Source organism: Camellia sinensis, chromosome 14 (genome assembly GCF_055761805.1).
Source record: "Camellia sinensis isolate YWXY chromosome 14, ASM5576180v1, whole genome shotgun sequence".
Lineage (NCBI taxonomy): Eukaryota > Viridiplantae > Streptophyta > Magnoliopsida > Ericales > Theaceae > Camellia > Camellia sinensis.
In genome coordinates this window covers 103,889,913-103,902,930 of record NC_138974.1, presented here as the reverse complement: position 1 = coordinate 103,902,930, position 13,018 = coordinate 103,889,913, and the positions used below count along the sequence as shown (strand labels likewise).

The following is a 13,018-nucleotide window of genomic DNA, read 5'->3' as shown; positions in this document are numbered from 1 at the left end:
GTTTAAAAGGGAGAAATTGTCGAAAACGAGGCGAAGGCGATTGAATGGGCTAAAAATCGGACAGGCTGTCCGGGGAAAAAAAAAGGGGGGGGGGTGGTGGAAAAAGGGACAAAAGGGGTGCAACACGAGGACTTCCCAGGGGGTCACCCATCCTAGTACTACTCTCGCCCAAGCACGCTTAACTGCGGAGTTCTGATGGGATCCGGTGCATTAGTGCTGGTATGATCGCACCCGAAGATTAACCGCGACTTTATTGTTTTAAGCAGTAGACGGGGAAAAAAATGAAATTAAATGGAACAGGATAATCTGGAAATGGTTTAAAAGGGAGAAATTGTCGAAAAGGAGGCGAAGGCGATTGAATGGGCTAAAAATCGGACAGGCTGTCCGGGGAAAAAAAAAGGGGGGGGGGGTGGTGGAAAAAGGGACAAAAGGGGTGCAACACGAGGACTTCCCAGGGGGTCACCCATCCTAGTACTACTCTCGCCCAAGCACGCTTAACTGCGGAGTTCTGATGGGATCCGGTGCATTAGTGCTGGTATGATCGCACCCGAAGATTAACCGCGACTTTATTGTTTTAAGCAGTAGACGGGGAAAAAATGAAATTGAATGGAACAGGATAATCTGGAAATGGTTTAAAAGGGAGAAATTGTCGGAAAGGAGGCGAAGGCGATTGAATGGGCTAAAAATCGGACAGGCTGTCCGGGGAAAAAAAAAAGGGGGGGGGGGGTGGTGGAAAAAGGGACAAAAGGGGTGCAACACGAGGACTTCCCAGGGGGTCACCCATCCTAGTACTACTCTCGCCCAACCACGCTTAACTGCGGAGTTCTGATGGGATCCGGTGCATTAGTGCTGGTATGATCGCACCCGAAGATTAACCGCGACTTTATTGTTTTAAGCAGTAGACGGGGAAAAAAATGAAATTGAATGGAACAGGATAATCTGGAAATGGTTTAAAAGGGAGAAATTGTCGAAAAGGAGGCGAAGGCGATTGAATGGGCTAAAAATCGGACAGGCTGTCCGGGGAAAAAAAAAAGGGGGGGGGGTGGTGGAAAAAGGGACAAAAGGGGTGCAACACGAGGACTTCCCAGGGGGTCACCCATCCTAGTACTACTCTCGCCCAAGCACGCTTAACTGCGGAGTTCTGATGGGATCCGGTGCATTAGTGCTGGTATGATCGCACCCGAAGATTAACCGCGACTTTATTGTTTTAAGCAGTAGACGGGGAAAAAAATGAAATTGAATGGAACAGGATAATCTGGAAATGGTTTAAAAGGGAGAAATTGTCGAAAAGGAGGCGAAGGCGATTGAATGGGCTAAAAATCGGACAGGCTGTCCGGGGAAAAAAAAAAGGGGGGGGTGGTGGAAAAAGGGACAAAAGGGGTGCAAAACGAGGACTTCCTCAGGGGGTCACCCATCCTAGTACTACTCTCGCCCAAGCACGCTTAACTGCGGAGTTCTGATGGGATCCGGTGCATTAGTGCTGGTATGATCGCACCCGAAGATTAACCGCGACTTTATTGTTTTAAGCAGTAGACGGGGAAAAAAATGAAATTGAATGGAACAGGATAATCTGGAAATGGTTTAAAAGGGAGAAATTGTCGAAAAGGAGGCGAAGGCGATTGAATGGGCTAAAAATCGGACAGGCTGTCCGGGGAAAAAAAAAAGGGGGGGGGGTGGTGGAAAAAGGGACAAAAGGGGTGCAACACGAGGACTTCCCAGGGGGTCACCCATCCTAGTACTACTCTCGCCCAAGCACGCTTAACTGCGGAGTTCTGATGGGATCCGGTGCATTAGTGCTGGTATGATCGCACCCGAAGATTAACCGCGACTTTATTGTTTTAAGCAGTAGACGGGGAAAAAAATGAAATTGAATGGAACAGGATAATCTGGAAATGGTTTAAAAGGGAGAAATTGTCGAAAAGGAGGCGAAGGCGATTGAATGGGCTAAAAATCGGACAGGCTGTCCGGGGAAAAAAAAAAGGGGGGGGGTGGTGGAAAAAGGGACAAAAGGGGTGCAACACGAGGACTTCCCAGGGGGTCACCCATCCTAGTACTACTCTCGCCCAAGCACGCTTAACTGCGGAGTTCTGATGGGATCCGGTGCATTAGTGCTGGTATGATCGCACCCGAAGATTAACCGCGACTTTATTGTTTTAAGCAGTAGACGGGGAAAAAAATGAAATTGAATGGAACAGGATAATCTGGAAATGGTTTAAAAGGGAGAAATTGTCGAAAAGGAGGCGAAGGCGATTGAATGGGCTAAAAATCGGACAGGCTGTCCGGGGAAAAAAAAAAGGGGGGGGTGGTGGAAAAAGGGACAAAAGGGGTGCAAAACGAGGACTTCCTCAGGGGGTCACCCATCCTAGTACTACTCTCGCCCAAGCACGCTTAACTGCGGAGTTCTGATGGGATCCGGTGCATTAGTGCTGGTATGATCGCACCCGAAGATTAACCGCGACTTTATTGTTTTAAGCAGTAGACGGGGAAAAAAATGAAATTGAATGGAACAGGATAATCTGGAAATGGTTTAAAAGGGAGAAATTGTCGAAAAGGAGGCGAAGGCGATTGAATGGGCTAAAAATCGGACAGGCTGTCCGGGGAAAAAAAAAAGGGGGGGGGTGGTGGAAAAAGGGACAAAAGGGGTGCAACACGAGGACTTCCCAGGGGGTCACCCATCCTAGTACTACTCTCGCCCAAGCACGCTTAACTGCGGAGTTCTGATGGGATCCGGTGCATTAGTGCTGGTATGATCGCACCCGAAGATTAACCGCGACTTTATTGTTTTAAGCAGTAGACGGGGAAAAAAATGAAATTGAATGGAACAGGATAATCTGGAAATGGTTTAAAAGGGAGAAATTGTCGAAAAGGAGGCGAAGGCGATTGAATGGGCTAAAAATCGGACAGGCTGTCCGGGGAAAAAAAAAAGGGGGGGGGGTGGTGGAAAAAGGGACAAAAGGGGTGCAACACGAGGACTTCCCAGGGGGTCACCCATCCTAGTACTACTCTCGCCCAAGCACGCTTAACTGCGGAGTTCTGATGGGATCCGGTGCATTAGTGCTGGTATGATCGCACCCGAAGATTAACCGCGACTTTATTGTTTTAAGCAGTAGACGGGGAAAAAAATGAAATTGAATGGAACAGGATAATCTGGAAATGGTTTAAAAGGGAGAAATTGTCGAAAAGGAGGCGAAGCCGATTGAATGGGCTAAAAATCGGACAGGCTGTCCGGGGAAAAAAAAAGGGGGGGGGGTGGTGGAAAAAGGGACAAAAGGGGTGCAACACGAGGACTTCCCAGGGGGTCACCCATCCTAGTACTACTCTCGCCCAAGCACGCTTAACTGCGGAGTTCTGATGGGATCCGGTGCATTAGTGCTGGTATGATCGCACCCGAAGATTAACCGCGACTTTATTGTTTTAAGCAGTAGACGGGGAAAAAAATGAAATTGAATGGAACAGGATAATCTGGAAATGGTTTAAAAGGGAGAAATTGTCGGAAAGGAGGCGAAGGCGATTGAATGGGCTAAAAATCGGACAGGCTGTCCGGGGAAAAAAAAAAGGGGGGGGGGGTGGTGGAAAAAGGGCAAAAAGGGGTGCACCACGAGGACTTCCCAAGGGGTCACCCATCCTAGTACTACTCTCGCCCAAGCACGCTTAACTACGGAGTTCTGATGGGATCCGGTGCATTAGTGCTGGTATGATCGCACCCGAAGATTAACCGCGACTTTATTGTTTTAAGCAGTAGACAGGGAAAAAAATGAAATTGAATGGAACAGGATAATCTGGAAATGGTTTAAAAGGGAGAAATTGTCGAAAAGCAGGCGAAGGCGATTGAATGGGCTAAAAATCGGACAGGCTGTCCGGGGAAAAAAAAAAGGGGGGGGGTGGTGGAAAAAGGGACAAAAGGGGTGCAACACGAGGACTTCCCAGGGGGTCACCCATCCTAGTACTACTCTCGCCCAAGCACGCTTAACTGCGGAGTTCTGATGGGATCCGGTGCATTAGTGCTGGTATGATCGCACCCGAAGATTAACCGCGACTTTATTGTTTTAAGCAGTAGACGGGGAAAAAAATGAAATTGAATGGAACAGGATAATCTGGAAATGGTTTAAAAGGGAGAAATTGTCGAAAACGAGGCGAAGGCGATTGAATGGGCTAAAAATCGGACAGGCTGTCCGGGGAAAAAACAAGAGGGGGGGGGGTGGTGGAAAAAGGGACAAAAGGGGTGCAACACGAGGACTTCCCAGGGGGTCACCCATCCTAGTACTACTCTCGCCCAAGCACGCTTAACTGCGGAGTTCTGATGGGATCCGGTGCATTAGTGCTGGTATGATCGCACCCGAAGATTAACCGCGACTTTATTGTTTTAAGCAGTAGACGGGGAAAAAAATGAAATTGAATGGAACAGGATAATCTGGAAATGGTTTAAAAGGGAGAAATTGTCGAAAAGGAGGCGAAGGCGATTGAATGGGCTAAAAATCGGACAGGCTGTCCGGGGAAAAAAAAAAGGGGGGGGGGTGGTGGAAAAAGGGACAAAAGGGGTGCAACACGACGACTTCCCAGGGGGTCACCCATCCTAGTACTACTCTCGCCCAAGCACGCTTAACTGCGGAGTTCTGATGGGATCCGGTGCATTAGTGCTGGTATGATCGCACCCGAAGATTAACCGCGACTTTATTGTTTTAAGCAGTAGACGGGGAAAAAAATGAAATTGAATGGAACAGGATAATCTGGAAATGGTTTAAAAGGGAGAAATTGTCGAAAAGGAGGCGAAGGCGATTGAATGGGCTAAAAATTGGACAGGCTGTCCGGGGAAAAAAAAAGGGGGGGGGGTGGTGGAAAAAGGGACAAAAGGGGTGCAACACGAGGACTTCCCAGGGGGTCACCCATCCTAGTACTACTCTCGCCCAAGCACGCTTAACTGCGGAGTTCTGATGGGATCCGGTGCATTAGTGCTGGTATGATCGCACCCGAAGATTAACCGCGACTTTATTGTTTTAAGCAGTAGACGGGGAAAAAAATGAAATTGAATGGAACAGGATAATCTGGAAATGGTTTAAAAGGGAGAAATTGTCGAAAAGGAGGCGAAGGCGATTGAATGGGCTAAAAATCGGACAGGCTGTCCGGGAAAAAAAAAAAGGGGGGGGGTGGTGGAAAAAGGGACAAAAGGGGTGCAACACGAGGACTTTCCAGGGGGTCACCCATCCTAGTACTACTCTCGCCCAAGCACGCTTAACTGCGGAGTTCTGATGGGATCCGGTGCATTAGTGCTGGTATGATCGCACCCGAAGATTAACCGCGACTTTATTGTTTTAAGCAGTAGACGGGGAAAAAAATGAAATTGAATGGAACAGGATAATCTGGAAATGGTTTAAAAGGGAGAAATTGTCGAAAAGGAGGCGAAGGCGATTGAATGGGCTAAAAATCGGACAGGCTGTCCGGGGAAAAAAAAAAGGGAGGGGGGGTGGTGGAAAAAGGGACAAAAAGGGTGCAACACGAGGACTTCCCAGGGGGTCACCCATCCTAGTACTACTCTCGCCCAAGCACGCTTAACTGCGGAGTTCTGATGGGATCCGGTGCATTAATGCTGGTATGATCGCACCCGAAGATTAACCGCGACTTTATTGTTTTAAGCAGTAGACGGGGAAAAAAATGAAATTGAATGGAACAGGATAATCTGGAAATGGTTTAAAAGGGAGAAATTGTCGAAAAGGAGGCGAAGGCGATTGAATGGGCTAAAAATCGGACAGGCTGTCCGGGGAAAAAAAAAAGGGGGGGGTGGAAAAAGGGACAAAAGGGGTGCAACACGAGGACTTCCCAGGGGGTCACCCATCCTAGTACTACTCTCGCCCAAGCACGCTTAACTGCGGAGTTCTGATGGGATCCGGTGCATTAGTGCTGGTATGATCGCACCCGAAGATTAACCGCGACTTTATTGTTTTAAGCAGTAGACGGGGAAAAAAATGAAATTGAATGGAACAGGATAATCTGGAAATGGTTTAAAAGGGAGAAATTGTCGAAAAGGAGGCGAAGGCGATTGAATGGGCTAAAAATCGGACAGGCTGTCCGGGGAAAAAAAAAAGGGGGGGGGGTGGTGGAAAAAGGGACAAAAGGGGTGCAACACGAGGACTTCCCAGGGGGTCACCCATCCTAGTACTACTCTCGCCCAAGCACGCTTAACTGCGGAGTTCTGATGGGATCCGGTGCATTAGTGCTGGTATGATCGCACCCGAAGATTAACCGCGACTTTATTGTTTTAAGCAGTAGACGGGGAAAAAAATGAAATTGAATGGAACAGGATAATCTGGAAATGGTTTAAAAGGGAGAAATTGTCGAAAAGGAGGCGAAGGCGATTGAATGGGCTAAAAATCGGACAGGCTGTCCGGGGAAAAAAAAAAGGGGGGGGGGGGTGGTGGAAAAAGCGACAAAAGGGGTGCAACACGAGGACTTCCCAGGGGGTCACCCATCCTAGTACTACTCTCGCCCAAGCACGCTTAACTGCGGAGTTCTGATGGGATCCGGTGCATTAGTGCTGGTATGATCGCACCCGAAGATTAACCGCGATTTTATTGTTTTAAGCAGTAGACGGGGAAAAAAATGAAATTGAATGGAACAGGATAATCTGGAAATGGTTTAAAAGGGAGAAATTGTCGAAAAGGAGGCGAAGGCGATTGAATGGGCTAAAAATCGGACAGGCTGTCCGGGGAAAAAAAAAAAGGGGGGGGTAGTGGAAAAAGGGACAAAAGGGGTGCAACACGAGGACTTCCCAGGGGGTCACCCATCCTAGTACTACTCTCGCCCAAGCGCGCTTAACAGCGGAGTTCTGATGGGATCAGGTGCATTAGTGCTGGTATGATCGCACCCGAAGATTAACCGCGACTTTATTGTTTTAAGCAGTAGACGGGGAAAAAAATGAAATTGAATGGAACAGGATAATCTGGAAATGGTTTAAAAGGGAGAAATTGTCGAAAACGAGGCGAAGGCGATTGAATGGGCTAAAAATCGGACAGGCTGTCCGGGGAAAAAAAAAGGGGGGGGGGGTGGTGGAAAAAGGGACAAAAGGGGTGCAACACGAGGACTTCCCAGGGGGTCACCCATCCTAGTACTACTCTCGCCCAAGCACGCTTAACTGCGGAGTTCTGATGGGATCCGGTGCATTAGTGCTGGTATGATCGCACCCGAAGATTAACCGCGACTTTATTGTTTTAAGCAGTAGACGGGGAAAAAAATGAAATTAAATGGAACAGGATAATCTGGAAATGGTTTAAAAGGGAGAAATTGTCGAAAAGGAGGCGAAGGCGATTGAATGGGCTAAAAATCGGACAGGCTGTCCGGGGAAAAAAAAAGGGGGGGGGTGGTGGAAAAAGGGACAAAAGGGGTGCAACACGAGGACTTCCCAGGGGGTCACCCATCCTAGTACTACTCTCGCCCAAGCACGCTTAACTGCGGAGTCCTGATGGGATCCGGTGCATTAGTGCTGGTATGATCGCACCCGAAGATTAACCGCGACTTTATTGTTTTAAGCAGTAGACGGGGAAAAAAATGAAATTGAATGGAACAGGATAATCTGGAAATGGTTTAAAAGGGAGAAATTGTCGGAAAGGAGGCGAAGGCGATTGAATGGGCTAAAAATCGGACAGGCTGTCCGGGGAAAAAAAAAAGGGGGGGGGGGTGGTGGAAAAAGGGACAAAAGGGGTGCAACACGAGGACTTCCCAGGGGGTCACCCATCCTAGTACTACTCTCGCCCAACCACGCTTAACTGCGGAGTTCTGATGGGATCCGGTGCATTAGTGCTGGTATGATCGCACCCGAAGATTAAACGCGACTTTATTGTTTTAAGCAGTAGACGGGGAAAAAATGAAATTGAATGGAACAGGATAATCTGGAAATGGTTTAAAAGGGAGAAATTGTCGAAAATGAGGCGAAGGCGATTGAATGGGCTAAAAATCGGACAGGCTGTCCGGGGAAAAAAAAAAGGGGGGGGGGGTGGTGGAAAAAGGGACAAAAGGGGTGCAACACGAGGACTTCCCAGGGGGTCACCCATCCTAGTACTACTCTCGCCCAAGCACGCTTAACTGCGGAGTTCTGATGGGATCCGGTGCATTAGTGCTGGTATGATCGCACCCGAAGATTAACCGCGACTTTATTGTTTTAAGCAGTAGACGGGGAAAAAAATGAAATTGAATGGAACAGGATAATCTGGAAATGGTTTAAAAGGGAGAAATTGTCGAAAAGGAGGCGAAGGCGATTGAATGGGCTAAAAATCGGACAGGCTGTCCGGGGAAAAAAAAAAGGGGGGGGGGGGTGGTGGAAAAAGGGACAAAAGGGGTGCAACACGAGGACTTTCCAGGGGGTCACCCATCCTAGTACTACTCTCGCCCAAGCACGCTTAACTGCGGAGTTCTGATGGGATCCGGTGCATTAGTGCTGGTATGATCGCACCCGAAGATTAACCGCGACTTTATTGTTTTAAGCAGTAGACGGGGAAAAAAATGAAATTGAATGGAACAGGATAATCTGGAAATGGTTTAAAAGGGAGAAATTGTCGAAAAGGAGGCGAAGGCGATTGAATGGGCTAAAAATCGGACAGGCTGTCCGGGGAAAAAAAAAGGGGGGGGGTGGTGGAAAAAGGGACAAAAGGGGTGCAACACGAGGACTTCCCAGGGGGTCACCCATCCTAGTACTACTCTCGCCCAAGCACGCTTAACTGCGGAGTTCTGATGGGATCCGGTGCATTAGTGCTGGTATGATCGCACCCGAAGATTAACCGCGACTTTATTGTTTTAAGCAGTAGACGGGGAAAAAATGAAATTGAATGGAACAGGATAATCTGGAAATGGTTTAAAAGGGAGAAATTGTCGAAAATGAGGCGAAGGCGATTGAATGGGCTAAAAATCGGACAGGCTGTCCGGGGAAAAAAAAAAGGGGGGGGGGTGGTGGAAAAAGGGACAAAAGGGGTGCAACACGAGGACTTCCCAGGGGGTCACCCATCCTAGTACTACTCTCGCCCAAGCACGCTTAACTGCGGAGTTCTGATGGGATCCGGTGCATTAGTGCTGGTATGATCGCACCCGAAGATTAACCGCGACTTTATTGTTTTAAGCAGTAGACGGGGAAAAAAATGAAATTGAATGGAACAGGATAATCTGGAAATGGTTTAAAAGGGAGAAATTGTCGAAAAGGAGGCGAAGGCGATTGAATGGGCTAAAAATCGGACAAGCTGTCCGGGGAAAAAAAAAAAGGGGGGGGGGGTGGTGGAAAAAGGGACAAAAGGGGTGCAACACGAGGACTTCCCAGGGGGTCACCCATCCTAGTACTACTCTCGCCCAAGCACGCTTAACTGCGGAGTTCTGATGGGATCCGGTGCATTAGTGCTGGTATGATCGCACCCGAAGATTAACCGCGACTTTATTGTTTTAAGCAGTAGACGGGGAAAAAAATGAAATTGAATGGAACAGGATAATCTGGAAATGGTTTAAAAGGGAGAAATTGTCGAAAAGGAGGCGAAGGCGATTGAATGGGCTAAAAATCGGACAGGCTGTCCGGGGAAAAAAAAAAGGGGGGGGGTGGAAAAAGGGACAAAAGGGGTTCAACACGAGGACTTCCCAGGGGGTCACCCATCCTAGTACTACTCTCGCCCAAGCACGCTTAACTGCGGAGTTCTGATGGGATCCGGTGCATTAGTGCTGGTATGATCGCACCCAAAGATTAACCGCGACTTTATTGTTTTAAGCAGTAGACGGGGAAAAAAATGAAATTGAATGGAATAGGATAATCTGGAAATGGTTTAAAAGGGAGAAATTGCCGAAAAGGAGGCGAAGCCGATTGAATGGGCTAAAAATCGGACAGGCTGTCCGGGGAAAAAAAAAAGGGGGGGGGGGGTGGTGGAAAAAGGGACAAAAGGGGTGCAACACGAGGACTTCCCAGGGGGTCACCCATCCTAGTACTACTCTCGCCCATGCACGCTTAACTGCGGAGTTCTGATGGGATCCGGTGCATTAGTGCTGGTATGATCGCACCCGAAGATTAACCGCGACTTTATTGTTTTAAGCAGTAGACGGGGAAAAAATGAAATTGAATGGAACAGGATAATCTGGAAATGGTTTAAAAGGGAGAAATTGTCGAAAATGAGGCGAAGGCGATTGAATGGGCTAAAAATCGGACAGGCTGTCCGGGGAAAAAAAAAAGGGGGGGGGGGGTGGTGGAAAAAGGGACAAAAGGGGTGCAACACGAGGACTTCCCAGGGGGTCACCCATCCTAGTACTACTCTCGCCCAAGCACGCTTAACTGCGGAGTTCTGATGGGATCCGGTGCATTAGTGCTGGTATGATCGCACCCGAAGATTAACCGCGACTTTATTGTTTTAAGCAGTAGACGGGGAAAAAAATGAAATTGAATGGAACAGGATAATCTGGAAATGGTTTAAAAGGGAGAAATTGTCGAAAAGGAGGCGAAGGCGATTGAATGGGCTAAAAATCGGACAGGCTGTCCGGGGAAAAAAAAAAGAGGGGGGGGGGGTGGTGGAAAAAGGGACAAAAGGGGTGCAACACGAGGACTTCCCAGGGGGTCACCCATCCTAGTACTACTCTCGCCCAAGCACGCTTAACTGCGGAGTTCTGATGGGATCCGGTGCATTAGTGCTGGTATGATCGCACCCGAAGATTAACCGCGACTTTATTGTTTTAAGCAGTAGACGGGGAAAAAAATGAAATTGAATGGAACAGGATAATCTGGAAATGGTTTAAAAGGGAGAAATTGTCGAAAATGAGGCGAAGGCGATTGAATGGGCTAAAAATCGGACAGGCTGTCCGGAGAAAAAAAAAAGGGGGGGGGTGGTGGAAAAAGGGACAAAAGGGGTGCAACACGAGGACTTCCCAGGGGGTCACCCATCCTAGTACTACTCTCGCCCAAGCACGCTTAACTGCGGAGTTCTGATGGGATCCGGTGCATTAGTGCTGGTATGATCGCACCCGAAGATTAACCGCGACTTTATTGTTTTAAGCAGTAGACGGGGAAAAAAATGAAATTGAATGGAACAGGATAATCTGGAAATGGTTTAAAAGGGAGAAATTGTCGAAAAGGAGGCAAAGGCGATTGAATGGGCTAAAAATCGGACAGGCTGTCCGGGGAAAAAAAAAGGGGGGGGGGTGGTGGAAAAAGGGACAAAAGGGGTGCAACACGAGGACTTCCCAGGGGGTCACCCATCCTAGTACTACTCTCGCCCAAGCACGCTTAACTGCGGAGTTCTGATGGGATCCGGTGCATTAGTGCTGGTATGATCGCACCCGAAGATTAACCGCGACTTTATTGTTTTAAGCAGTAGACGGGGAAAAAAATGAAATTGAATGGAACAGGATAATCTGGAAATGGTTTAAAAGGGAGAAATTGTCGAAAAGGAGGCGAAGGCGATTGAATGGGCTAAAAATCAGACAGGCTGTCCGGGGAAAAAAAAAAGGGGGGGGGGGTGGTGGAAAAAGGGACAAAAGGGGTGCAACACGAGGACTTCCCAGGGGGTCACCCATCCTAGTACTACTCTCGCCCAAGCACGCTTAACTGCGGAGTTCTGATGGGATCCGGTGCATTAGTGCTGGTATGATCGCACCCGAAGATTAACCGCGACTTTATTGTTTTAAGCAGTAGACGGGGAAAAAAATGAAATTGAATGGAACAGGATAATCTGGAAATGGTTTAAAAGGGAGAAATTGTCGAAAAGGAGGCGAAGGCGATTGAATGGGCTAAAAATCGGACAGGCTGTCCGGGGGAAAAAAAAAAGGGGGGGGGTGGTGGAAAAAGGGACAAAAGGGGTGCAACACGAGGACTTCCCAGGGGGTCACCCATCCTAGTACTACTCTCGCCCAAGCACGCTTAACTGCGGAGTTCTGATGGGATCCGGTGCGTTAGTGCTGGTATGATCGCACCCGAAGATTAACCGCGACTTTATTGTTTTAAGCAGTAGACGGGGAAAAAAATGAAATTGCATGGAACAGGATAATCTGGAAATGGTTTAAAAGGGAGAAATTGTCGAAAAGGAGGCGAAGGCGATTGAATGGGCTAAAAATCGGACAGGCTGTCCGGGGAAAAAAAAAAGGGGGGGGGTGGTGGAAAAAGGGACAAAAGGGGTGCAACACGAGGACTTCCCAGGGGGTCACCCATCCTAGTACTACTCTCGCCCAAGCACGCTTAACTGCGGAGTTCTGATGGGATCCGGTGCGTTAGTGCTGGTATGATCGCACCCGAAGATTAACCGCGACTTTATTGTTTTAAGCAGTAGACGGGGAAAAAAATGAAATTGAATGGAACAGGATAATCTGGAAATGGTTTAAAAGGGAGAAATTGTCGAAAAGGAGGCGAAGGCGATTGAATGGGCTAAAAATCGGACAGGCTGTCCGGGGAAAAAAAAAAAGGGGGGGGGGGTGGTGGAAAAAGGGACAAAAGGGGTGCAACACGAGGACTTCCCAGGGGGTCACCCATCCTAGTACTACTCTCGCCCAAGCACGCTTAACTGCGGAGTTCTGATGGGATCCGGTGCATTAGTGCTGGTATGATCGCACCCGAAGATTAACCGCGACTTTATTGTTTTAAGCAGTAGACGGGGAAAAAAATGAAATTGAATGGAACAGGATAATCTGGAAATGGTTTAAAAGGGAGAAATTGTCGAAAAGGAGGCGAAGGCGATTGAATGGGCTAAAAATCGGACAGGCTGTCCGGGGAAAAAAAAAAGGGGGGGGGGTGGAAAAAGGGACAAAAGGGGTGCAACACGAGGACTTCCCAGGGGGTCACCCATCCTAGTACTACTCTCGCCCAAGCACGCTTAACTGCGGAGTTCTGATGGGATCCGGTGCATTAGTGCTGGTATGATCGCACCCGAAGATTAACCGCGACTTTATTGTTTTAAGCAGTAGACGGGGAAAAAAATGAAATTAAATGGAACAGGATAATCTGGAAATGGTTTAAAAGGGAGAAATTGTCGAAAAGGAGGCGAAGGCGATTGAATGGGCTAAAAATCGGACAGGCTGTCCG

General features: G+C 48.3%; 41 non-coding genes across 41 annotated transcripts; all 41 read right to left on the bottom strand.

The window, feature by feature from the left end:
- Positions 1-114: 114 nt before the first annotated feature.
- On the bottom strand, positions 115-233 carry LOC145811455 (5S ribosomal RNA). The gene has a single exon (XR_014354996.1). It is a non-coding gene; the product is annotated as a 5S ribosomal RNA (ribosomal RNA).
- A 197-nt stretch (positions 234-430) lies between these two features.
- LOC145811445 (5S ribosomal RNA) lies at positions 431-549 on the bottom strand. The gene has a single exon (XR_014354986.1). It is a non-coding gene; the product is annotated as a 5S ribosomal RNA (ribosomal RNA).
- Positions 550-747: 198 nt separating this feature from the next.
- On the bottom strand, positions 748-866 carry LOC145810276 (5S ribosomal RNA). Its single transcript, XR_014353852.1, has one exon. It is a non-coding gene; the product is annotated as a 5S ribosomal RNA (ribosomal RNA).
- A 197-nt stretch (positions 867-1,063) lies between these two features.
- Positions 1,064-1,182, bottom strand: LOC145811434 (5S ribosomal RNA). Its single transcript, XR_014354975.1, has one exon. It is a non-coding gene; the product is annotated as a 5S ribosomal RNA (ribosomal RNA).
- A 195-nt stretch (positions 1,183-1,377) lies between these two features.
- LOC145810883 (5S ribosomal RNA) lies at positions 1,378-1,497 on the bottom strand. The gene has a single exon (XR_014354437.1). It is a non-coding gene; the product is annotated as a 5S ribosomal RNA (ribosomal RNA).
- A 197-nt stretch (positions 1,498-1,694) lies between these two features.
- On the bottom strand, positions 1,695-1,813 carry LOC145811424 (5S ribosomal RNA). The gene has a single exon (XR_014354966.1). It is a non-coding gene; the product is annotated as a 5S ribosomal RNA (ribosomal RNA).
- A 196-nt stretch (positions 1,814-2,009) lies between these two features.
- On the bottom strand, positions 2,010-2,128 carry LOC145811414 (5S ribosomal RNA). The gene has a single exon (XR_014354956.1). It is a non-coding gene; the product is annotated as a 5S ribosomal RNA (ribosomal RNA).
- Positions 2,129-2,323: 195 nt separating this feature from the next.
- LOC145810881 (5S ribosomal RNA) lies at positions 2,324-2,443 on the bottom strand. The gene has a single exon (XR_014354435.1). It is a non-coding gene; the product is annotated as a 5S ribosomal RNA (ribosomal RNA).
- Positions 2,444-2,639: 196 nt separating this feature from the next.
- LOC145811403 (5S ribosomal RNA) lies at positions 2,640-2,758 on the bottom strand. The gene has a single exon (XR_014354945.1). It is a non-coding gene; the product is annotated as a 5S ribosomal RNA (ribosomal RNA).
- Positions 2,759-2,955: 197 nt separating this feature from the next.
- On the bottom strand, positions 2,956-3,074 carry LOC145811393 (5S ribosomal RNA). Its single transcript, XR_014354935.1, has one exon. It is a non-coding gene; the product is annotated as a 5S ribosomal RNA (ribosomal RNA).
- A 196-nt stretch (positions 3,075-3,270) lies between these two features.
- On the bottom strand, positions 3,271-3,389 carry LOC145811382 (5S ribosomal RNA). The gene has a single exon (XR_014354924.1). It is a non-coding gene; the product is annotated as a 5S ribosomal RNA (ribosomal RNA).
- Positions 3,390-3,587: 198 nt separating this feature from the next.
- LOC145809852 (5S ribosomal RNA) lies at positions 3,588-3,706 on the bottom strand. Its single transcript, XR_014353420.1, has one exon. It is a non-coding gene; the product is annotated as a 5S ribosomal RNA (ribosomal RNA).
- Positions 3,707-3,902: 196 nt separating this feature from the next.
- Positions 3,903-4,021, bottom strand: LOC145811371 (5S ribosomal RNA). The gene has a single exon (XR_014354914.1). It is a non-coding gene; the product is annotated as a 5S ribosomal RNA (ribosomal RNA).
- A 198-nt stretch (positions 4,022-4,219) lies between these two features.
- On the bottom strand, positions 4,220-4,338 carry LOC145811360 (5S ribosomal RNA). The gene has a single exon (XR_014354903.1). It is a non-coding gene; the product is annotated as a 5S ribosomal RNA (ribosomal RNA).
- Positions 4,339-4,535: 197 nt separating this feature from the next.
- On the bottom strand, positions 4,536-4,654 carry LOC145809961 (5S ribosomal RNA). The gene has a single exon (XR_014353528.1). It is a non-coding gene; the product is annotated as a 5S ribosomal RNA (ribosomal RNA).
- Positions 4,655-4,850: 196 nt separating this feature from the next.
- LOC145811349 (5S ribosomal RNA) lies at positions 4,851-4,969 on the bottom strand. The gene has a single exon (XR_014354892.1). It is a non-coding gene; the product is annotated as a 5S ribosomal RNA (ribosomal RNA).
- A 196-nt stretch (positions 4,970-5,165) lies between these two features.
- Positions 5,166-5,284, bottom strand: LOC145809785 (5S ribosomal RNA). Its single transcript, XR_014353351.1, has one exon. It is a non-coding gene; the product is annotated as a 5S ribosomal RNA (ribosomal RNA).
- Positions 5,285-5,482: 198 nt separating this feature from the next.
- LOC145809295 (5S ribosomal RNA) lies at positions 5,483-5,601 on the bottom strand. The gene has a single exon (XR_014352814.1). It is a non-coding gene; the product is annotated as a 5S ribosomal RNA (ribosomal RNA).
- A 192-nt stretch (positions 5,602-5,793) lies between these two features.
- On the bottom strand, positions 5,794-5,912 carry LOC145811341 (5S ribosomal RNA). Its single transcript, XR_014354884.1, has one exon. It is a non-coding gene; the product is annotated as a 5S ribosomal RNA (ribosomal RNA).
- Positions 5,913-6,109: 197 nt separating this feature from the next.
- On the bottom strand, positions 6,110-6,228 carry LOC145811330 (5S ribosomal RNA). The gene has a single exon (XR_014354874.1). It is a non-coding gene; the product is annotated as a 5S ribosomal RNA (ribosomal RNA).
- Positions 6,229-6,427: 199 nt separating this feature from the next.
- Positions 6,428-6,546, bottom strand: LOC145811319 (5S ribosomal RNA). Its single transcript, XR_014354863.1, has one exon. It is a non-coding gene; the product is annotated as a 5S ribosomal RNA (ribosomal RNA).
- Positions 6,547-6,742: 196 nt separating this feature from the next.
- LOC145811313 (5S ribosomal RNA) lies at positions 6,743-6,861 on the bottom strand. The gene has a single exon (XR_014354857.1). It is a non-coding gene; the product is annotated as a 5S ribosomal RNA (ribosomal RNA).
- Positions 6,862-7,058: 197 nt separating this feature from the next.
- Positions 7,059-7,177, bottom strand: LOC145811308 (5S ribosomal RNA). Its single transcript, XR_014354852.1, has one exon. It is a non-coding gene; the product is annotated as a 5S ribosomal RNA (ribosomal RNA).
- Positions 7,178-7,372: 195 nt separating this feature from the next.
- On the bottom strand, positions 7,373-7,491 carry LOC145809391 (5S ribosomal RNA). Its single transcript, XR_014352930.1, has one exon. It is a non-coding gene; the product is annotated as a 5S ribosomal RNA (ribosomal RNA).
- A 198-nt stretch (positions 7,492-7,689) lies between these two features.
- LOC145810274 (5S ribosomal RNA) lies at positions 7,690-7,808 on the bottom strand. Its single transcript, XR_014353850.1, has one exon. It is a non-coding gene; the product is annotated as a 5S ribosomal RNA (ribosomal RNA).
- A 197-nt stretch (positions 7,809-8,005) lies between these two features.
- On the bottom strand, positions 8,006-8,124 carry LOC145811299 (5S ribosomal RNA). The gene has a single exon (XR_014354843.1). It is a non-coding gene; the product is annotated as a 5S ribosomal RNA (ribosomal RNA).
- A 199-nt stretch (positions 8,125-8,323) lies between these two features.
- Positions 8,324-8,442, bottom strand: LOC145809784 (5S ribosomal RNA). Its single transcript, XR_014353349.1, has one exon. It is a non-coding gene; the product is annotated as a 5S ribosomal RNA (ribosomal RNA).
- A 195-nt stretch (positions 8,443-8,637) lies between these two features.
- On the bottom strand, positions 8,638-8,756 carry LOC145811288 (5S ribosomal RNA). Its single transcript, XR_014354832.1, has one exon. It is a non-coding gene; the product is annotated as a 5S ribosomal RNA (ribosomal RNA).
- A 196-nt stretch (positions 8,757-8,952) lies between these two features.
- On the bottom strand, positions 8,953-9,071 carry LOC145811277 (5S ribosomal RNA). Its single transcript, XR_014354821.1, has one exon. It is a non-coding gene; the product is annotated as a 5S ribosomal RNA (ribosomal RNA).
- Positions 9,072-9,270: 199 nt separating this feature from the next.
- Positions 9,271-9,389, bottom strand: LOC145811269 (5S ribosomal RNA). The gene has a single exon (XR_014354813.1). It is a non-coding gene; the product is annotated as a 5S ribosomal RNA (ribosomal RNA).
- Positions 9,390-9,582: 193 nt separating this feature from the next.
- Positions 9,583-9,701, bottom strand: LOC145810315 (5S ribosomal RNA). Its single transcript, XR_014353890.1, has one exon. It is a non-coding gene; the product is annotated as a 5S ribosomal RNA (ribosomal RNA).
- A 199-nt stretch (positions 9,702-9,900) lies between these two features.
- On the bottom strand, positions 9,901-10,019 carry LOC145809189 (5S ribosomal RNA). Its single transcript, XR_014352687.1, has one exon. It is a non-coding gene; the product is annotated as a 5S ribosomal RNA (ribosomal RNA).
- A 198-nt stretch (positions 10,020-10,217) lies between these two features.
- On the bottom strand, positions 10,218-10,336 carry LOC145811258 (5S ribosomal RNA). Its single transcript, XR_014354802.1, has one exon. It is a non-coding gene; the product is annotated as a 5S ribosomal RNA (ribosomal RNA).
- Positions 10,337-10,536: 200 nt separating this feature from the next.
- Positions 10,537-10,655, bottom strand: LOC145811247 (5S ribosomal RNA). Its single transcript, XR_014354792.1, has one exon. It is a non-coding gene; the product is annotated as a 5S ribosomal RNA (ribosomal RNA).
- Positions 10,656-10,851: 196 nt separating this feature from the next.
- On the bottom strand, positions 10,852-10,970 carry LOC145811238 (5S ribosomal RNA). The gene has a single exon (XR_014354783.1). It is a non-coding gene; the product is annotated as a 5S ribosomal RNA (ribosomal RNA).
- Positions 10,971-11,166: 196 nt separating this feature from the next.
- On the bottom strand, positions 11,167-11,285 carry LOC145811227 (5S ribosomal RNA). The gene has a single exon (XR_014354772.1). It is a non-coding gene; the product is annotated as a 5S ribosomal RNA (ribosomal RNA).
- Positions 11,286-11,483: 198 nt separating this feature from the next.
- On the bottom strand, positions 11,484-11,602 carry LOC145811215 (5S ribosomal RNA). Its single transcript, XR_014354761.1, has one exon. It is a non-coding gene; the product is annotated as a 5S ribosomal RNA (ribosomal RNA).
- Positions 11,603-11,799: 197 nt separating this feature from the next.
- On the bottom strand, positions 11,800-11,918 carry LOC145808961 (5S ribosomal RNA). Its single transcript, XR_014352450.1, has one exon. It is a non-coding gene; the product is annotated as a 5S ribosomal RNA (ribosomal RNA).
- Positions 11,919-12,114: 196 nt separating this feature from the next.
- On the bottom strand, positions 12,115-12,233 carry LOC145808960 (5S ribosomal RNA). Its single transcript, XR_014352449.1, has one exon. It is a non-coding gene; the product is annotated as a 5S ribosomal RNA (ribosomal RNA).
- Positions 12,234-12,432: 199 nt separating this feature from the next.
- LOC145811203 (5S ribosomal RNA) lies at positions 12,433-12,551 on the bottom strand. The gene has a single exon (XR_014354750.1). It is a non-coding gene; the product is annotated as a 5S ribosomal RNA (ribosomal RNA).
- A 194-nt stretch (positions 12,552-12,745) lies between these two features.
- Positions 12,746-12,864, bottom strand: LOC145811192 (5S ribosomal RNA). Its single transcript, XR_014354740.1, has one exon. It is a non-coding gene; the product is annotated as a 5S ribosomal RNA (ribosomal RNA).
- Between the last annotated feature and the right edge of the window lie 154 nt (positions 12,865-13,018).